This window comes from Bacillus rossius, chromosome 3 (assembly GCF_032445375.1).
Source record: "Bacillus rossius redtenbacheri isolate Brsri chromosome 3, Brsri_v3, whole genome shotgun sequence".
Taxonomy (NCBI): domain Eukaryota; kingdom Metazoa; phylum Arthropoda; class Insecta; order Phasmatodea; family Bacillidae; genus Bacillus; species Bacillus rossius.
Genome location: NC_086332.1, coordinates 72,773,016 through 72,796,125, shown reverse-complemented (window position 1 = coordinate 72,796,125; position 23,110 = coordinate 72,773,016).

Genomic DNA, 23,110 nt, shown 5'->3' with positions numbered 1-23,110 from the left:
AGCAAATTAATACTTTTTTCCCACCTAAATTGGTTCTCTGCGATTTGGGAAATATTAACATTAATTCCTTTCACTACTTCGTTTTCAACTTACAAGATGACTAAGTCAGACAGCCGAGGTTGACTCATGGCAAACTTAACATAACTTTTGATTATTTTTATTTAAAAAAAAACACATAACGCTACTGAAACACACAATATAATGGCTGAAGTCTGATTTGGTACATAATCAGACGGTTTATATATTTAACTACAAATTCTAAAAACCTCAAAGAATGCTGTATTATAGTTAATTGTCTAATTGTCAAACTTATGTATTGAACAATTTTTAAATAATATTATTTGAAACAAATATATGTTGTGAGACAAATAATTTTTTTTTTTTCGGTTTGCTCGTTATAAGTGAAATTTCATACCTGAATAATCCACTGGAAAGACAAAATAAAATGCTAAAAATCATTCGGTTGAACGATGAGACCAAACTGAGACCAAACAAAGTAGGTACACAATGAAAGTTCACAAATACAACAAACATGGCGATAAGAAACCTGCAAAGTTTCTTACATTTGTCTGACTCTCTACTTAATTTGCCTCCTCCCCCCCTCTCTCCCACCGGCCTTTACCCTTACGCCTTTACGCCTTTTCCTTTACGCGTTGTACTTTTTGTTTACGCTCTGATGAGTCACACCTCGACGTGCCGCAAAAGTCTACAAGTTCATCACTGCTTAACGTAATTTATATAATAATAATTTTTTTTAGTATTCTCATTGTTTAATAGCAAGGTCACATCCTTCGGGGGTTAAACTTATTCTTATCATTATTATTATTATTAATAGAAAATTCCCCATTGCATGAACCATTTAAAGAACGTAAGGGTCACGTGTCTGTATGCAGAAACTATTACATGTGTAACCCAGATATGAGCCATATTGTACAAATATTGATCTGAATCAAATAAACCTTATTTATTTTTGAAGATGAGAGTGAATTTTTACGATGCGCGCGCACCATGTACAAAATTTTAACAGAAATAAAAGGCACGTACAAATCAAAAATTATACACATGCTTTTAAATCTGATACCTTAGTCATTGATATTGAATACTGGTTCATATCATTAAAAAACATTTATTTATTGTGAATATTAGTGATACAAATTGTGTTATTAAACTTTTTCAAGTGTATTTATATGAGTTTATATTCTCATATGTATAAATTATTTACATTATAAATGATAAATTATGACATAACTATTGAATAAATAATTAAAATCATTTAATTATAATAAACATTTAGCATATTTATTGATTTTAATTATTAACTGAAAATTATTTAGATCATTTTACTAAAATAAATAATTATTTTTAAACAAGTGTTTTTATTAATATTGAATACAGATTATTTAAATGTTTTAATATGATTGAATTAATACTTTACCAACCGTATTTATATCACTCCAGACTTTTTATTATTTTATTTATATTATTTATTTTCATGCAAAATTTGTAATACGCCAAGTAAGTATAACATATAACACGCATACATAAGTACACGCACCCATTTTTTTTTTCTGTCTAGGAGTATACATGTTTGGAATAATTTTTCTTTACTGGCTGAGTCCGGCGAGAAAAAAAAACACAATTCCCACTTGACTAACCAATGAGAAGGTTCAACGTTAATGATTCGTCTGAAAATAAATATTCCTGAGAGCCTCGTTGCAGGTGTCGGCGGGGCTTATGAGTAAACTGCCCCTCGCCTCGCGAGACATTCATCACCCCTCCACCCCCCAGGGCTGGGTGTCAGGGGTGGGGGGAGCGAGGCGGGCAATCCTCGTTACCGGGTGTTCGTTCACGCGCGACAGGGAAAATTGTGTATTACATTTGCTGGAGTGGAGAAGAAAAGCCAATGGGAGGAAACAAATTCCAAAATGCAGCTTGTTAGCCCCAAGCACACATCCACCCATTAACGATTCACGTGTACTGATGTGCTAGCACCGTTCTGTATTAGTACCCAATCTGGTTGCAACTAAAAACGAATGCTTATGGATGGATATATAGAGAGAGAGAAAGAGAGAGAGAAAGAGCGAGAGAGAGAGAGAGAGAGAGAGCGCTGTGATTATTTCAGGGATTAATTTCGTTCCAGGCTAAACTCGATTCGACTACACATATAGGCTTGCATATTTCTCGAAAATGATTCCGAGACCAGCTGAAAGTTAAAACTCTGTAGCATAGTCTGTGATTCGTGATTGGGTGAATTTTTTCTCAGGCAAATATCTATTTTCAGCACACAGTAATGCAGTGTGGAAGTAAAAACGCGACATGCATGGCCTGGTTAAATAAGACAACGGCTTCTTTCGCTGACGGCCGCCAATTACGAGGAAGAAACCTCTGGTGTGGTCATACCTTGTTGTAGTCTAATAGGCGTTCAAATTTTTTTTGCAAAAATTCCTGCCCGTAACTATACATAGGGGCATGCAAATTTCGCGAAAATATTCCGAGACTAGCTGAAAGTTAAAACACTGTAGCATCGTCTGTGTTTCGTGATTCGGTGTGTTTCTCTCAGATACATATAGATTGTTACAACACCAATCACAGTAATTCAGTGCGGAAGCAAACGCCTCCTGAATGGCTCAGTCAAAAGGCAACGACTTCTCTCGCAGACGACTGCCAATCACAAGGAAGAAACCACAAATGCGGGTATACCTTGTTGCAGTCTAATAGGCGTTCAGATCTTTTCGCGAAAAATGCCTGCTCCTAACTATACATAATCCAGCCCTTTTGTTAGAGTGGTCATTGTTCGATAACAAAGGTAACATACTTTGGATGGGTTGAACTTAACTGGGTAACCACTTCTACTCCATGTTTATAACTGGCTCAGAGTCGCCAAAGAAGTTTTAAGAACCCTGCAGTCCAACTATCAACGTGAACCAGATTTGTAAGTAATTCAAGTTTACTTTTCTACCCAATGAATCCGCGAATTAATCGTGTCCATGCACTTGGTCTTTCACATGACAAATCCTGTTTAAAGTCATATAAAAATTTAATTAAATTCAATAACTTGGATTATAATTGTCGTCACTGAAATGTGATCACCGCGGGCGTAGTCATTTAAGGCATTGAATGGTCCTAATTCATTCAAAATTGTCGTGTTCTAATTTTAACTGAATTGTTTCCGCATCAATCGTAGATACCCCAAAAAGGTTCAATTAATTTTTAGAAATGATTTTAAAGAATTTTAAGTCAAATAAAAGAAAAAAAGCAACCCAAATTTGTTAAATAGATCAATAAAGGGTTTTTATTGTCCAAAAAAACTTATTTAAGGTATATTTTTCATCAAGGGAAAGCAATAATAAATGGTTCTGTAAAAATTTATATTTATTAAACAGATATTATGTAAAAAGTGTAAGTACATAAAGGTGTGAACTATTATTTCAAAAACTTCGTGTTCATCGAATTAAATCTTTCAAGTACATCCCTACTCACCTCGATCAAAATCGTGTACTCGAGAATAAATTTTTCCAACAGCATTAGTCTTAATGATATCATCCAGAAAATGGCTGTGTTAATCTTTGGGGGAAAACATGGCGAAAAAAGAGTGGAGAAAATAAAGAAGAAAACTTCTTTAATAGGTTTGCAAAGTAGCAGAACTTCGATACCAGGAATACTATTTTATTAGCTGTGTGGTGCCGAAAAAACCACATAATTGCTGTCAATATAAATTGACGGTTCAGGAATTTGGTTCCTACAAGTATAATGATCTCATTTCATATTAATTAAAATTTTAAATAAAACTGCTAGAGGCAACACTTGTATACATTTTGTAACAGGAGCGAGTAACTGGAGATAATGTGTTCGTAGTATTTGCTTCCTCATTCCTCTATGATGACAATTATCTTGAGGTTACGTTTTTTCTTCCAAGACGATATCCCCATGCAACCCACAAAAAACCTCACCAGTACTTATTCTAGCGTCTCCATGGCCCCAACACTCGTGGATGAAATGGAGAGGAAAATCTCTATACCGAATGGGATCAGTAATCTAATGCACGGGTGATATGTGCACCAAAACCAGATCATCTTGCCCCAGACATTTTTGTTGACAATGCTAAAACCCATAAAAATGATTGAATATTACCAAAATATTAACATTTTAATTACAGTTGAATTTACCTTTTCTTGTTGGCTATCTAGCATCCCTTCCTAAAATATGTTCTAATTGAAAACAACGGCTTAAATAGTCTCTTAAAATGCCATCCTGATATCTTACATAAACATATTTGTGAACTAAGTAATGTTAGTGTTTTATGTACATTTGGACGACCCTTCAATATTTCTTCCAACCTTATGAGTTACAGGAAGTTCCAGTGATTTGTAAACTTTATTGCTGGAATATAAGTCCCTAGTAAATCACACGGGACCGGTAATTTGGGGGAATTGATTCGGCAACAGAGATGACGTAAAAACACGTCATTGCTCAGGTTTTCCGACCGGAAATCGGGCCACGGCAATCGAGTCGAGTCAGTATTCTCGGTTGGGTTCAAACCCCGAATATCCGTAAGAAGGAAACGTGGCGGATGTTGCTGTGAACCAGCTGTTCCACCTCTCATCCACCTTGACTGAGTCAAGACGTTAAACACTAGAAAATTCATCCATAATGAGGTTGTGACCAGTCCTACTCTTAAGGGGCGTTACATCAAAAGTTACGACTATGAACCGTAGACTAATTGATGGCGTCACCGTACTCTTGTCTTCTGCTCGTGGTGCCATCAAATGGCTTAAGATTTGCCAATGCAACAGTCGAAACCAGGTGATGAAAGTTTTAATGTTGCGAAGTGTGTTTACAAACGGTACCTACTCCAACGGACACGCGGTTTTTATTGCAGCAGTCGCGAAATATCAAACATTTACTGCATTAAAATTCACAAACAGAATAGTTATACGTATAGACAAATAAAAATAAATAAGCCACATACATATACACTCATAGATTCAACGCCAGAAGCCTTCGCACCTAATCTGGCCAGTTCAACCAACTCACATAACCTACGTTGGTGCGGATAGTTTGACATATTTTGATGGTCCTTCGACTAGCTTCTATTTTGATTTGCTGCAATATTAAAAAAAAAAATTAACGCTTCCACCGAGTCACAACGCTGTTTCCAGTTTTATATCGACGAAAAACCAGGCGTTTCAGTTTTGGGGCAGCAAAAAAAAAAATTATACTTATTATTTTTTTTTACTGCGCAGCTTGTGCAGTCGGTGTAGCCCATCATTAGTCTATGGTTCTAGGACTGCGTCTCGACGGGCAGGTGGGCGTGGTCAGTTCGGCGACGTCGCGGGCGACGCCACCCTGTCAGGAGGGGAGAGGCGCGCGCACCAGGGATGCTGCGCCGACCAATGGCGGGGAGGAGGGAGGTGGTGGGGGTGGGGAGAGTGGAGGGGAGTGGGGGGGAGGAAGTACCCGGAGGCGGCCGGCTCGCCAGTCGTGCTGGAGCGGCGGCGCGCGCCGGTGGTTCCCCCTCCTCCTCCATGACGCCCCGGAGACGCTGACCCGCGCGCGCGTGTGCTTGTTCCCTGTGCTTGCAGCGAGCCGGCGGCCGGACGGCGAGACACATGGACGCCCGCGCCGCCGTCGCTGCGCTGCTGCTGGCGGCGCTGGGGCTGGCGGCGTCGGCGGGCCAGCGGCACCGCGCGGCGCACACCTCGTGGCTGTGAGTACCCCTGCAGGCGATTCATACATGTCCCCAACCTAACTTATTGTTAGAGACCTGAAAAATTCGCGGGTTCATTTCGTGTTATGCTAAAATTCAAATTATTATACCTTAGTGCTGCTTCTGCCATTGGTCCACTGTTAATCTGGAGGACTGATGGCCAATTAGAGACCCTCACTCATAGAAGTGTCGAATCACAGGCCACCCAGTCGAGAAGACTCACAAGTCAGCAGCCAATGAACAGTTGGCATTTGCCCGAGTGTGTGGAGGACATTGGAGTCCATCCTGGAGGTCATTGAACCCGCGAATTTTTCCGGTCTCTACTTATTGTATTTGGGATAAGCCCATTGTACAATGACACGGAAAGGGAAATGGATCTCGCGGAACAGAGTTTCTACAGTAGCACGCAGACGGAGACGTACCCGTACGGATTAGCTCGGCAATGCTGAGCTCTTCTGGTTACGTTATTCCTTGCGCTCAATAGAAGCCGAGTACGTGGCTGCGGTGGTAGCCATGTTTGTTTATGTTCTAAATTCGTTAAAAATTATTTCAACCACAAAAATATCCAGTTGTCTAGTGTTACTTTGTCGTTTATTTTTTATTATAAATGTAAATTCTGTCCGTGTTATGATATCGAAGCGTAATAAATATATTTTTAATTTAATAGGTATTTAATTTCTTTGTAAATACGTTTCCGTGCATTGCTGAAGCAGCAGACGTGATAGTGAAATGTTCCGGGTGATCAGTCTCCGTTTACGTGATCCGTTTCCGTTCCCGAGTCATTGTATATCGAGCCTTAGGGAAGGCTCTAAGTGCTTCTCAGGCTGAAGACTAAACATAAACCAGTGATTTTTCCACGAAAAACTGTGAGACAAGCTGTGTATTAAAACACTGTATCATCGACTGTGTCTCGTGATTGGTTGAGTTTCTTTGAGATACGTGTCTACTCTAAGCAGAAGAATAACAGAATAATAGCTATTCTGTGTTCTAAATGGCGTGGCCAAATAAGGAAGTGGCTTCTGTTGGAAACGGGTGCCAATCACAAAGCAGAAATTACTGACGCAGAAATACCACATTACAATCTAGTAAGTGAACAGATTGTTTCGTCTCTACATATACGCAGAGACCCCGGAAAATTCGCGGGTTCAATGACCTTCAGGATAGACTCCAATATCCTCTACACACTCGGGCAAATGCCAACTGTTCATTGGTAGAGACATGCAAAATTCGCGGATTCATTTCGCGATAGGCTAGCATCAAAACAACTATACCTTCGTACCGCTTCTGCGATTGGCCCACATTTTATCCGGGGAACTGTGAGCCAATGGGAAACACTAAACCAAGAAAGTGCCGAATTACGGACAGCCTATTTGAGACGTCTCACGCGTCAGTAGCCAATGAACAGGTGTCTTTTCCGCGAGTATTTAAGGGACTGTTGAGTCTATCCTAGAGGTCAATGAATCCGCGAATTTTGCAGGTCTCTATTCATTGGCTGCTGACTTGTGAGTCGTCTCGACTGGGTGGCCTGTGATTCGACACTTCTATGAGTGAGGGTCTCTAATTGGCCCTCAGTCCTCCAGATTAACAGTGAACCAATGACAGAAGAAGCGCTAAGGTATAATTATTTGAATTTTAGCATAACACGAAAAGAACCCGCGAATTTTCCGGGTCTCTACGCTATACGCCTTATTTTGCGGGGTTCCAACCAAGCTGGAAGGGTTGCATTTATACTTTATAGTACGCTGGTTTTGGGATTGGTCGGCCATGGCAGCGATTGATGACATGATTAGAGACCCGGAAAATTCGCGGGTTCATTTCGTGTTATGCTAACATTCAAATAATTATACCTTAGTGCTGCTTCTGTCATTGGTTCACTGTTAATCTGTAGGACTGAGGGCCAATTAGATACCCTCACTCATAGAAGTGTCGAATCACAGGCCACCCAGTCGAGACGACTCACAAGTCAGCAGCCAATGAACAGTTGGCATTTGCCCGAGTGTGTAGAGGATATTGGAGTCTATCCTGGATGTCATTGAACCCGCGAATTTTCCGGGTCTCTAGACATGATGAAGTCTCCTATCTTAACTCTAGACTATAATTAGTTAAGGCGGGGCCAAGTAAAACCTTCTTAGACACAGGGAAAACCCTGGGCACATTCGTCAGGGGAGCTTGGTGGCGGTGGACTGTTGCAAGACGCACCGGGCTTTGTCGTTACTGTACTATCTCACCTGGGAATAGCTACCGCCACATAGTCGGCTAATAACTCGGTAAATTCACTGATATTTTTCCCTCCAGGATAGACTCAACTATTCGACTAACCGATACCTAGAGACCTGCGAAACTTGTTTTATTTTATGGTGCTAGGTTAGACTTCACAAACGTGTGCACATTCAAGTCGATGTCATGTGTTTATCGGCTGCTGTCATATCTCATCTTCTCGCTGGGTCGCGCATGATTAGGCTGGTTGGGTTTGTTTAGGTGTGTGTCGTTAGATTCTATTCGTCAAAATTAACTATTTTTAGCATGGATACAGGCTAGAATTAATATAGCATGTAAAGTTCGGCTTTCTTATTAGAGACCGGAAAAATATCTCGGATTCATTTCGTGATACACTAAAATTATTTAATTACTGTTGTGAGGCTTCTGTTATTGTTTCACTGTTAATATGGAGTAACTCTTCAACAATTAGACATTCTCAATAAAAGTCGTATCAAATCACTAGAGACCTGTAAAATTCGTGATTTCAAATCCCTAAAGGAGAGACTCCATGATCCTCTATGAACTCGTGCAAATTACATCTGCTGATTGGTTACCGACTCGTAACACCTGTTGACTGGAATGATCGTGATTCGCTAATTCTTCTGTTAAAGATTTTTCATTGGCCCAGAGTCCTTCAGATAAACTGTGGCTCAATCACTGAAGCAAAATAATGTCAAAAGTATTTGTACTCTATCCTATCGCGAAATGAATCCGCGAATTTTAAAGGTCTCTACAAATCACACATTACCCAATTGAGACACTTCATAAGTCAGCTGCCAATGAACAGGTGACGTTTACCCAAGAATGCAGAGGATCGCGGCGTCTAGCCTGGAAGTCATTGAACCCGCGAATTAATTACAGTCCCTAGCTATTAAAAATATTTTTTTTCGGACATTGGAACACAGCAGGGAAGCGATATGTTTAACAATAAAGTAAATGGAATTCTCTTTCGATGGTGTCTAATTTGACACGCTCTTGAGAACACGAAACCTGTAACAAAACGGTGGACATTCTTATGAACCAATCAAGTGCACTTCAGGCGGAAGGTAAAACTTGGCAGCAAAATTTAGCAACGTTTGGCTTGGCACCGGGAAATCAAACGTACTTTTCATATCTCTACAGATATCCATACTTGGAAGTGTTTAGGTCGACACTTCTTTTCCTTGTTTACTTCTTTCTCAGGATCGTGTCAAAATAATACTTAATAGGCAGGGGCATGCTGATTTCGCGAAAAGATTTCGGGACTAGATGAAAGTCAAAACACTGTAGCATCGTCTGTGTTTCGTGATTGGGTGAGTTTCTTCCAGGTACAAATATATTGTGAAAACACCAATCTCAGTGATTCAGTGCGGAAGTAAACGCGTCCTGAGTGGCTCGGTCAAATAAGGCAACGACTTCTCTCACAGACGGCCGCCAATCACAAGGAAGAAACCATATTTGCGGGTATACCTTGTTGCAGTCTAATAAGTGTTCAGATATTTTCGCGAAATCTTCATGCCCCTATTAATAGGGTTCGGAAAAAGTTCACTAACCTCTAGGATAGTCTCCACAGTTCTCTGCACACTCAGCCAAATGCTGTCCGCTCATTGGCTGCTAAATTGCGAGTTGTCTAAGCTGGGAAGCCTGCGATTCAATAATTATTTTGCCGGGGTCTCCCATTGGCCCAGAGTTCTTTAGGTAAACTGTGAGCCAACATCAAAAGTAGCGCGAAGGTGAAAATTATTTGATTTCGAGCATATTGTGAAATGAATCCGCAAATTTTTCCGGTGTCCAATATTTAAATGAATAAACTGAAGCAGCTGCATACATGCTTCAAGTCTACTTTGCTGCGGAATGTCTCCACGAAATCATCGTGGCTGTACTTAGATTATGGGAAACAATCACGGGTAAGCGGCGAGGCTGCATTTCACGCGAGGCGTACAGTCGAGTGCAGAAACTTGTTCCAGTGGCTAATGACTCAACCGGGCGAATTCAATTACAGTTTGCAACAGCTTGCCAGCTGACAACGGAGGACAAGGACATGCATTTTTCGAGAAAAGATTTCGAGACTATCCAGGGGTTACAAACATTGTAGCATCGTCTGTGTTTCGTGATTGGTCGAGTTCTTTCAAGTATGTTTACTGTCAGCACATCAATCACAATAATTCATCGCGGAAGCAAACGAATCCTGAATGGCCAGGACAAATAATGCAATTGCTTCTCTTACATGCGGCCGACAATTACAAGGTAGAAACCACTTGGTGGGCATCATACATTGTTCAAGTCTAACAGGTGTTTAGATTTGTTTCGCGATAAAATACCTGCCCCTTCTGATGGATCATTTATATAGTAACTTTACCACCACCATGATGCCCATCAATAATATGTGCGGCTATACTTATTGTGTGATTGTATCATCGTTAATACAGAAGAATTCAATAATCGAGCTATCGATAGGAACCTGTGAAACTCGCGTTAATATTTGTAAACAGGCTAGAGTGCAGATAGTTATGATTGAGCCTTTTTTGGCATAAACCAAGTTAAATGCATAAACAGCACAGAGAGTTTTTTAATCGGTTGATGTTGGCTTGTTTTCTGTGTGTTTATGTATTCATTTTATTTTGTCCGTTCTTGAGGTTTTCTTTACGAAATTCATTGTAAAAAATTGCACTTTTATTAGAAAATCCTTGGAAATTCATTTTCTAATGATGTCACTTGTAAAACTGCAAAGCAGAACATTGTAAAATTACAAATGGTACATAGCTCTGCCTTGTAGTTTTACAAGTGATATCGTTGGCAACTGAGTTTCTAAGGAATTTCCTTGTAAAAGTACATTTTTTACAGTGTACGCAATACCTTACGTAAAAAAAAGTTTTAAATCAATCATCACTGTCGCAAGACTAATTGAAAGAACGTAGGCTATACAGATTAGTTTGATATACATTTTATTTGTATCAATGAAACGTATCCCACGTCCTTGTGGAAAAATAAATCTTAAAAAATATTTAAAAATTCACATAGACTTCCATAATATGCAATCCGGACACGAGGTAATCAAATATAAGGTAATCTGTGACTGGAGCCAATGAACGAATGAATGAAATAAACCGACTTGTTTTATCTGCAAGTGCCTGGTGCCAGAAAATAACGTGAATATTGCGTCTTCTAACCACCGGTCTTGAAAATCATGTGTTTTGTAAGTGAAATACGGATATTGTGCCTAGCACAAGCGGCATTTTATGAACTATATACCTACTTTATTTCCATTAATGAGCGGGACTCTGGAGTCAAACACACTGGCCCATTGGTAGAGACCGGAAAAAATCCGTGGATTCATTTCGTGATATGGCGAAATTTAAATCTATACCTTTGTGCTACTTCTGTTATAGGTTCACTGTTAATTTGAAGTACTCTCAGCCAATTAGAGACCCTCGGCCAAATAAGTTTGGAATCACAAGTTACACTGTTGAGACGCTTCACAAGTCAGTATTCAATGCACAGGCGACGGTTGCCCAAGAATGCAGAGGATAGTGCAGTCTATCCTGGAGGTCAATGAACCGGATATTTTTTTCAGTCCCAAGTCATGGGCGTAGATCTCGAGCTAAAGGGGTGGGGCAAGGCCCCCCCCCCCCCGGGAATTTAAAAACCCCTCATTGTGGGGCGATCGAAACTGTGAAACGGGGAAGCTAGACGTAATAATAATAATGCCAAAACTAAGTTTTTAACATTATAAAGTTTTCCGTTTATTGCATACGTATAAGCTTAGACCGCCTATTGAGATGGGCCTCGATTTCTTGTTTCGGTTACCCTCTTGAGCGAAAACCTTTGCCGCAGACTTACGCCCTGGCAAACCTTACACATATGAGCCATGAACTAGCCTTTGATAATGTATCTTAGTTGTTCTCCACGGTAAAGTTGTTTTTTCTTGTTTAAGTCTGTGCCATTTTAATTTTTTTCCGAACCTAACAAAAACTAAGTGAATTATTGGGAGGGGTCTGAGTAAGGGAAGACTGTAAGTGCGTCTCAGGCCAAAGCCTATTCGCCTAATCATGCTAGGAGAGTGGCAAGTCGCCTGTAGCCAGTAAAAAAGCCGTCGGCAGAGTCCGTGATTGCTGGCGCGTCCGCCTCGCGTGTTGAGTTTCCGGGGGTTCGATACCAAATCGGAAGCGTCGGCTCACGTAGCCAAGTGATTAAAACGCCATTTCAGTCCGAAGGCCCAGTCGCCCTTATCGTCCGAGCATGACCACACGACGGGAAACCGTTCCTTCTCATCTACCTGCGTACTTACGTATTTTACTACCAGTTTGAAATCAAAAACAGATAAACCTGTCTATTTTTTTTTGTATTTGAAAAATTGATTTCTTGACACATCCAACGAAATTAATGGGAACTGTTTTGTTTTTTCCAACAGCCCAATTTGAGGTTAGACTTTACCCGAATTTTTTGATTTTTATTTATATTTGTTATATTGAGATTGATTAAAAATATATTTTGAAAAAAATTTGAAAGAGTCTGTCAGTACTCGCCAGTGATGTGTAAATATCTAACCTCGCTAAAGAGCAAACTCATGTGTTCTTGTGTTGCTCATGTTGCAAATAAACTTATTATTAGAGACCCGGAAAATTCGCGGGTTCATTTCGTGTTATCCTAACATTCAAATAATTATACCTTAGTGCTGCTTCTGTCATTGGTTCACTGTTAATCTGTAGGACTGAGGGCCAATTAGATACCCTCACTCATAGAAGTGTCGAATCACAGGCCACCCAGTCGAGACGACTCACAAGTCAGCAGCCAATGAACAGTTGGCATTTGCCCGAGTGTGTAGAGGATATTGGAGTCTATCCTGGATGTCATTGAACCCGCGAATTTTCCGGGTCTCTACTTATTATACGAAACTTGGACAATAAATTCAATGTAGAATTCTTTAAAATAATGCCTAGATCGATAAATAAACTGATGAATAAAATAGTCGCTTTCCAATTACCAAAATTTCTGGATGCGAATCACACATATACTTTCTGTGCCTGCCGCTAGAATTCGCTACCTGGATCGTAAACGTTGCTTACCACCATAAAACGAAAATACTTATCAATTAGCAGCACGAAACAACCGGAAATTTTATCTATTAGGAACTGCTCCGATAAAACCCTGGTTTCAACCTAATTTTCGAAAAGGAATATTATTAAAGTACTGCCCGTATTGTTAAAATGAACTAAACAGTTAATACTAAGTATAATGTTTCCACACACGTTAGAAGTTGTTCTTGTATGGCATTACTAAAATATTAAACTGAAACATTTAAAAACATATTGTAAGACTAAATATATTATAGTGTATTTGTTTTTGCTCAAACGAATGAAATCAGTTTGCAAATACTTTCTACAAACATACCTTATCCTCACTGACCCGATTCAACAATATTATTATACAATATTATTATGTTATAATGTTATTAAAAAGTAAAAAAATCGTTGAGGTTTAAACCACTACCCTTGATATTAACAAGCACGCGGTTTACCTCTGTGCTTAAAAGCCTGCTCAGAAAGTAGGCTATATGGAGAATATGTATTATTGTCATTGTAATGCAATTTGTCTTAGGTATCTTAAAACTTGTGATTACTTTTTACTATGTCTATTTTAGATCACCAAATATATTTCAGGGCAGGTCTACTATCAGAAAGTTTCATTTGGCACACAGATACGTTTGGCAGGTCCCCTAATGTTTACGAAAGTGACTATATAGGCTACAAGTTCACCATATTTGTGAAACATTTCATTTTATCAACTTCCGTTCCATTTTTACGAAATTATTCTTACAAAATGCTGTAAACCAAGAGCTAAAATGTTTACACATAAAAAAAAACTTGTTCTAACAAATTATTTTTTCCTACATGTGCATGTCTATCCTTCCTTTTATAACGAATCACGCAGTTCGGAAATAGTAAATCGGTGAAGTTTGTATCGAAGATACGAAGCTCGTACATAAAGAAGTTTCCCTGGGGCCGTTTACAGAAAAACAAAACACAATTTAATGGAATTATTTATCGCTTCAGAGACAGAAAATGCTCAGCTATATTTCAACACATTCGCCACCGGAACTGAGACATTTTGTCATACCGCGGGACCAACCTTTGAATATCTGTGTCGTAAAGGTCTGCCGCCCGGGATTCGAACCAACGAGCAGCAACCATGTCGGTCTCTGACATCTTCAAAACACTATCGCTGAACGGACGCGTTCCCATTCAAGCTTCACGAGTTCATCTGTCATGATTGAAGGGGCCTCCCCCCCACCAACAGCGCTTCGCATCTTGCACACTCTGTCGACCTGCTGGAAACTGTCTGCGCTACTCCGTATTTTTTGACGTGATAACGTCTTATAAATTGGTGAACGCCGGCTGCACGCACGAAAAATTGTCACGTTCCGCCTGAGCTGGGCGTGCAAGAACCGGCCAACCACCGTGCGAGAAAATCTTCTATAATATCAAAAAGGTTAAGGCGGGCTTTTTAATTAATTGTTCGTGATTGTATTTAAACAAATTATTTAAATAAAATTTGCAAAAACTGTAAATAATATTTGAAAATTAAAAAGTATGCAATTTTTCACCAATGTTTTCTTATGACGTTATCACGTGATTTTATCGTCCAAAAACCGACTTTACAGACAATCCTTTTTTTTTTGTAAATAGGACAGAAATATTCCTGTAATATTATAACAATCTGTATATATGTACATTTACATGAAAACAAACTGTATAATTGAAAAGTCGTGTTCGCAGTAATACTGGGTTCGGATTCTTACCCGGACATCTATGCTTTGTGTTGTCCCAGTACCTCCAATAGTTAAAGGTATTTGTGAACCATTCCCTGCGTAGCTTTACAGTATTAACTCCGCAGATGGATAAGCATGATAAAACAAAGTCAAATTATTTAATTTTCGCTTACCTTTACAATGGTTAAAAATTTATGCTTAAATGAAACATCAATTAATAATAAAATAATGCACCAATATTCGCAAGAAAGACACATTATTATCTCGAAAAAGGTATTTCACAAATACAAAACAACCGCAGAATGTATTGTATAAAATTAAAATATCTGTCTCTTAGTATTACAAACAATTTTCTGGCAAACTGGTTTCCCAAAGGAATCTTTTATAAAAGCAAAGAATTTTTTTTTCTCGGTGTAGCGACGTACCAACTGCTCACTCATGGCACAGCAGACGATGAATTTAAGTCGGCTCTGTGTTCCGTGCATTCAGAAACTTTGTCCCTGCCCGAACTTCACCTGGAATGAGAGGTCCCTTCTCCAGCAGCTGCGACGATGCTGCTGCGAGGACGCGGGAAGTGCCGTCAGCGTGTGCCCCATTCTACGTCACACCGCTCAGTCACGCACACGAAGTCACTTCGCGCAATGTAAGGCTTGTCACACAGAAACATAATAATTTCTGTACTTTCACTAAAAGATTGCTTAGAAAACCAGTTGCCAAGAAAGAGTACGTAATAACTACGATATAGTGATTTTGTACAACAAATGGCTATGATTATTTTTGCATATATTGTCACGTGCACCTAGCCGGTGCCACCGCCATTTCTGTCACGATCCACCTTCAGAGGGGGGGGGGCGAGAATCGTAGCTCTTTACATAGAAACAACTCGCTTGGCATCAACTAGTCTTAACTTCATAAAATACTTTACTGTACCTAGGATCATAGGTTCGTCATCCCGTACAGGATGTCTGGTGAGAGCTGAACTAGGGAGATTTTGCAAAATAACATAATACTTAATTAAAATTATTTTATTCTTAAAGTCAAATACTCAACATCATTTTAAAGAACATTTAAATAGCGGGATTACAATTTAAAACAATAATCTCTTTACTTCCTTAACGATTGAACGACCTTACAAGAGAGAGAATGAGAGAACTTCACTAAACACTTCCCTAGTCCTTCCGAATACCTCAAATCATAATTAATACTTAAAATTAAAACAAAGATAAGTCCATACTCACATTTTCCGAAAAGCCTTTCTTGATCGATTACTTTAAAAAAATAACGTAGGGGCCTCTCCTGCCCTTGAAATCCCGAACGAACATTACATTTTAAAAACTATGACGCGTGACCCCTGACGAGGGCCATAGCCTCCGCCCGAAAGCTTGACGACTACATTATGACCTAACTTAAATTAAACGACTCGTGGCCTCTGGCGTCGACCATTGCCTCCGCCCGAAAGCTTGAAGATGACTACATTATGACCTAACTTAAATTAAACGACTCGTGGCCTCTGGCGTCGGCCATAGCTTCCGCCCGAAAGCTTGAATTCCTACATCACGAACGAACTAACAACTCGTGACCACAGGTGAGACGCATAGCCTCCGCCTGAGTGAGCCCCGAGTCACCAATCACTTGCGCTTAAATTCGCGCGCCCTGCCGCGCCTAGCATAACAAAAGCTCGTTATTCAAGTCAAATTTACTAAACAACTAACTAGAACATCTGGGAAGACTACCCCCCCTCTACCCCAATGTGCAGGCCACACCGCGCGGCTTGTTACGACAGCGCGCCCCAGTAACTGCGGCCCGTGGCTGCGCCAGCGCGCGGCCAAACAAACAAACAAAATTCTGCAAGCCCGCAGCGCGCCGCGCCGGCCCCGTGCCCCAATTACATGGTCACGCCACTCGCGCTGACGAGTGAACAGAGCAGCCAGCCCAGAGTCCCGTCAGTAAAGTCCCTAAATTTGATTTCAACAACCCTGCAAAATTTCAACCCGCGACATAACCCTCCCCTCACAGAGCTCGAGCCCCATCGAGCTACCTCAAAATTACAAATTGTCTTTTTCCATTAAACCATAACTATAAATTCCTCATTTCACAAAAATAATAATTTTCTTAGTTCCTTGCTGTCTGAACATACATCTAGATTCTGCATAAGATTTATTTTAAAACAACAAGTATTCATAAAATTAAATGTAAAACTTTTATCTGGTTTGTTCTCACAGGAACCTTCAGAGGCTCGAGTTCTCAATTCTAAAAAAATTGTTCTGTTAGTGAAGCTCTCTTTACAAATTAAATTACTGTTCTTAGTTTCTCAGTATTCGTTAAACAATGTGCAAATTCTTGATAATTATTATTATTATTTTTTTTTTTTCGGTTTCCGTTTATTACCATACTTCTTTCGTTCTTCAAAAAAAATTAAGTGTCCTTACAGTGTTTCAATTAATTAAACTCTTATCTCGTGAAGGTTGGTGCAACTCCTCGAAGTCAGTGTTGTCGAGAAGAGTAGCTCCCTGGGCTGGCCATCAGTAAACACCACTCAACTCCAACAGCTACTGGACTGGCTTCCAGGGCAGCTCACAACTTCTCCCCACATCTGCTTCGGAGTTGTGCCATCCTCATCACGAACAGATTACAATTCTGAAACATCATCAACAGGCATTACCATCACGCCTGACAAATACAAAACTAACTACTAAACTGCAATCGATGGGCAAGGATGCAAACACACAAAAAAATAAAATTAATTAATTCAACTGCTAACATAAAGTATCCCACCCTTAGCATAATCTAATCAGGCAAATAATTTGATAGGAAAAACTTAAGGAAGGGAAACATGACCTCCAATGATTTTCCCTAACTCTTGTGTCTTGATCTTCTCTATACAGCAAATAGTCCCCACGAAGTAACTGGGTTGAAGGTCAGTTCACATGACCCACCCATAACCTCTTCTACTCTTCTTTTCTTCTGGGGGCAACCACAATGCCCACCAATCTCTCTCCATGGTGCCGAACCAGCTATCCCATGAGAGTAAACAACGTAGTCAATAGAAGCGCAGAGGGGAAACACCAATCTCTGGCTTGTCGAGTCATAAAACTGCTTTATCTTCTTCTTCTTCTGAGTAAAAATATCTGACTAACCTTGCTTCTATTCTTCCAAACAGTAAAAGTTCATCAGGTATCTTCATAAAAAAACATTCTAACTAATAATAAGTCTTCTTTTTCTTCTTTTTTTTTTTCTGTTAGATGTAATAGAAGGCCATGTTAGGGAGGTTATAGGGAAAAAGAGTGGCCAATTCCCACCCCATCACCCACCTAGATCATGACTAATTAACTTTTAAACTTTCTATTTCAAACAAATAAAAAAAAAAACATTTTTTTTTTTCAAACTTTTAAACTATAATTACTTTTACTTCATAACCTCAAAAGCTAATCAATAATTCTAAATGAAATTGTGATTTACTGCATCCTTGTTCCATCCGATCTGTTTGTTTATAACCTTTCTTGTAAAGTATAAAATTTTCAAACATTACTAATTCAAAAAAAAATTAAATTCTGGTGTCCTTTGAGTTACAATTAACTTTACTATTTCTTAGCTTGAAATAATTTAAGTTTTCAAAACTATTTCATTGTCTAATTCACAACACCTAAAAATCAACTCAAAACAACAAATCATCAAAATCAATAAGATCATCTGACCTACCTATCAGTACTGTGAACTTGAACTGTTCGTACACATTTATAATAAGCTATTGTATTTAAATTCCAACCTAAATAAGGTTTAAAAAAAAAAAAACTACTAATCCCTCTGTAAATTAAGAAAATTAACTTTAAAAATTAAACTTAAGGTATTAGTTCTTTTTGACAGCTACCACAACTCACTAGTTCCATTACATTACTATAACCTAAAAAGTTCTGTAAATAATGTTTATAACAAAAAAAAACTCCAGTTACTGTCTTCCATAAAAAAAAATAAAACTTTACATGACCTTATTAATCTCCACTTGTAAGTCCATGGCTGCCAGCTTTCTCTTCTCTTGAATCTTCAGTCTTGGCTCTTGTTTCAGTGATCTTGTATCTTGTCTCTCGAACTCTTGTCATCTTGTAAACTGGACTGCTGCTCAGCTCATCTTAAGGAATCTGTAACAGTTTCAAAAATACATGTTAATTTAAATTACATAATTCCTGTTCTTTGGTCCTAAAAAAAAAATTGTATTATTAGTACACATTACCCTGAAACAACATTATTATTCATTGTTTATTACTTAAAAAAAATGCTTTACCATAAAATCCTTTTTTGTTCTTTTCATTAGGCCTATTTATTTTCCTTCTTCTTAATTAAATTCTGCTTCAAATGTTAATCCTAACTTAAGACCTACCATCTATTTATTATTCATTACCTACATTATTTATGTTACCCTAAAATTCCCATAAGTTTCTAATACTTCCTATCAAAGACATTCTCTCTAAAAAAAAATTTACTTGTGACTCTTAACTTAACAAACTTAAAAAAAACTTTTACACTAGACTTAACTTATTATTCATTCTTAGTTACTAAATTTCTATATGTAAACTTTAGTACTTACAAACAAAAACTGCCTATTTCTCTCTACCTCTTAATCTCTTTCAATTATTACAATAATAATGTTACCTTGCATCTTTAAACTTTCTTCTTTTCAATTAAATTAGACATCTCATAACAATAAAAATTCTGCCTATACTCTTCTTATGGGTGTACAAACCAACAACAAAATTTCAAATTCTCAAGTTTCCTTATATTTAAATTATGCAATACAAATAACCTCTGTGGTGCCTGTACCCTTTTAGGCCTACCACCTTCTCCTCTCACAGCATGACAACTCTTATTCCTCGGGGTCTGTATTCACTGTTACAAATCAAATATCTCAAAAAAAATTAAAAACAAATTTATTATTTTAAGAAAACAAAAATTTACATTGAATTTACTATGGAGCCTGGAAATCTTAATGTCTCACAGCAGCTAACATGACTAAATCCCATGGAACCCCAGGTTTACATAACCTGTGCCCAAAAATTTAAGCATACCAGGCTTTCCCTGCACTGGTTTTACAGCATCACACACTATTTTGGGCCCCTGATCTGCCATCAGTCCCAAGGAGTTTTCCCACAACCCCTCTCTACACAAGCGCCTACCGCATTCCTCTCAATTGGCTATCGGTTTTACGGCATTCTTTTGGGATCCGACCATCAAGTTAGGGCTAATCGAACACTAAACCTCCATACTTCCAAACTAATGTAAATCAATTAAATTTTCTCTGTAATTTCTTAAAATCCAAATAAAAATTATTCAAACATGCCCAAGAAACTTTCAAAAAAAAAAATTCATAATCTTATCTTCAAACCCTTAAAATAAAAATAAATAGATTACTCTGTTTTCTCCTTAATAACTGTAAACTGTCAACAAATATTATGTCGTAAATTTAACTATGCTTACTGACTCTAAATCATAAAATCTCATTCGTCCTAATTAATAAACAACCAATTTCCTTGAAATCTCACTGTATCTCTCATACTCAAACTCCACTGGCTGAATATCTCAATAAATTCAAAAACAATTATCTAAACTCTTAAAGAAATTCCTCCCCAATTATTCAAACTTCTTCACATTATTTTATTTCATTACTTAAAACACCTTACTCAAAAAAATTAATTAATTATCTAGCTATCTTCCATTATTATTTATTTACCGAACAAAACTTTCTCCTAAATTAATTTAGTAAAATTCAATTTCACATTAGGAAAGTACACTAACTCTCTACAGCAATGTTTCTCATTTCCCTCCTTCCTAACTGAATCCAATCTTACTTAACCTCCATGGAATTTACCTCACAAAATAACCAAAAATTTCACTGTAGTGCCTATCTGCTATAGGCCCACTACACAGGGGGCTCTAACCCCACCAACAAACTTCATTGAAATGGTACCCTATCCCATACAGGATAGCCACTTCGGTACTACCATGGGGAACTCCTGCCCCAAACTACTCACAACTCTCAGGATTCTCCTGACCCTTAATTCCGTAGTCAGCCCATCTCCTATGGTCTGCGCTACAATTCCCTTTCTTCCCAGGGACACAACGCCTCACCTTAGGGTCCCTCGCCCTAATGAAAACATTAATTTTGTCTCTCTGTTCTTTTGGAGTAAATTCCCTCTACACACAAAATCTAGCCTTCCCAGTTTTCTCAATGCTTATCGATTTTATAGTGTACCTCCTTAATAATGTTTACAAATCCCAAAAAAATATTTTTAAAACCGAGGTAGAATTTAACTAACAAAAACATAAACAACTTACAACGAAACACTTCTAGCCTATACATCATACACTTCTTAAATTAAATTACTTACATACTGAAAGTTCCTCTTCTCCTAAAACACACTTAAATTTAAATTTATTTAACCAATAGTCTATTTTCTTATCGCTAAGTTACCGTACAGCTGATCAAAACAAGGTCACGGCCGTCCACGTCTCTGTATGAGCCCGTGACGTCACCGAATTCCATCAGGTGCGCCAACCCTCGCTTGCGGTTCCTCCGTTCTCCGCTAGGTCTCAGCACCTCCCCGTCACGTGTTCACTCTGCCACGTCCACTGACGTGTCGTTCTGAAACAACTCTCAACATTTTTCTAATTAAAACAAAACATCACTATAAATTCTATAACTCTCTTTTACATAAACTCTCGTTTTCTCTTTAATTCCTTTCTAACGTTTATCCTTCCCTCGACTGATTTAATTCGTACGTCTCGTCTCCTACGCGCACGAAAACAAAACAAACTTCTCTTGAAAATAATTCCTATTTACGACAAAAATTTTTATTTTAAATTATAATTCTCTTAACCTACAATCTTAAATTAACTTTAATAAAACTAAACCACTTGCATTATCTCTAATAAGCATTTAAATTATAACGTATTCTCCTCACGTAAAAATCCCCGATAAACTCAACGACTTAAAACAACTTATCACTATAAACTTTATCCTTACAAGTATACTCAAATAAACATCTGTTACGTCAAAAAAAAATCTCAAAGACTTCCTCCACTTAGATTAAATTCCGTAATCCTCTCCTCAAGTAAACTCTTAATAACCTGCTATCAGAAGCTGAAACTAACTTAATAATAAACATAAAAATCTACCTCTCTCTCTCTCCAGAAATAGAACCTACCCGGCGCCTCCACCATTTCTGTCACGTGCACCTAGCCGGTGCCACCGCCATTTCTGTCACGATCCACCTTCAGAGGGGGGGGGGGCGAGAATCGTAGCTCTTTACATAGAAACAACTCGCTTGGCATCAACTAGTCTTAACTTCATAAAATACTTTACTGTACCTAGGATCATAGGTTCGTCATCCCGTACAGGATGTCTGGTGAGAGCTGAACTAGGGAGATTTTGCAAAATAACATAATACTTAATTAAAATTATTTTATTCTTAAAGTCAAATACTCAACATCATTTTAAAGAACATTTAAATAGCGGGATTACAATTTAAAACAATAATCTCTTTACTTCCTTAACGATTGAACGACCTTACAAGAGAGAGAATGAGAGAACTTCACTAAACACTTCCCTAGTCCTTCCGAATACCTCAAATCATAATTAATACTTAAAATTAAAACAAAGATAAGTCCATACTCACATTTTCCGAAAAGCCTTTCTTGATCGATTACTTTAAAAAAATAACGTAGGGGCCTCTCCTGCCCTTGAAATCCCGAACGAACATTACATTTTAAAAACTATGACGCGTGACCCCTGACGAGGGCCATAGCCTCCGCCCGAAAGCTTGACGACTACATTATGACCTAACTTAAATTAAACGACTCGTGGCCTCTGGCGTCGACCATTGCCTCCGCCCGAAAGCTTGAAGATGACTACATTATGACCTAACTTAAATTAAACGACTCGTGGCCTCTGGCGTCGGCCATAGCTTCCGCCCGAAAGCTTGAATTCCTACATCACGAACGAACTAACAACTCGTGACCACAGGTGAGACGCATAGCCTCCGCCTGAGTGAGCCCCGAGTCACCAATCACTTGCGCTTAAATTCGCGCGCCCTGCCGCGCCTAGCATAACAAAAGCTCGTTATTCAAGTCAAATTTACTAAACAACTAACTAGAACATCTGGGAAGACTACCCCCCCTCTACCCCAATGTGCAGGCCACACCGCGCGGCTTGTTACGACAGCGCGCCCCAGTAACTGCGGCCCGTGGCTGCGCCAGCGCGCGGCCAAACAAACAAACAAAATTCTGCAAGCCCGCAGCGCGCCGCGCCGGCCCCGTGCCCCAATTACATGGTCACGCCACTCGCGCTGACGAGTGAACAGAGCAGCCAGCCCAGAGTCCCGTCAGTAAAGTCCCTAAATTTGATT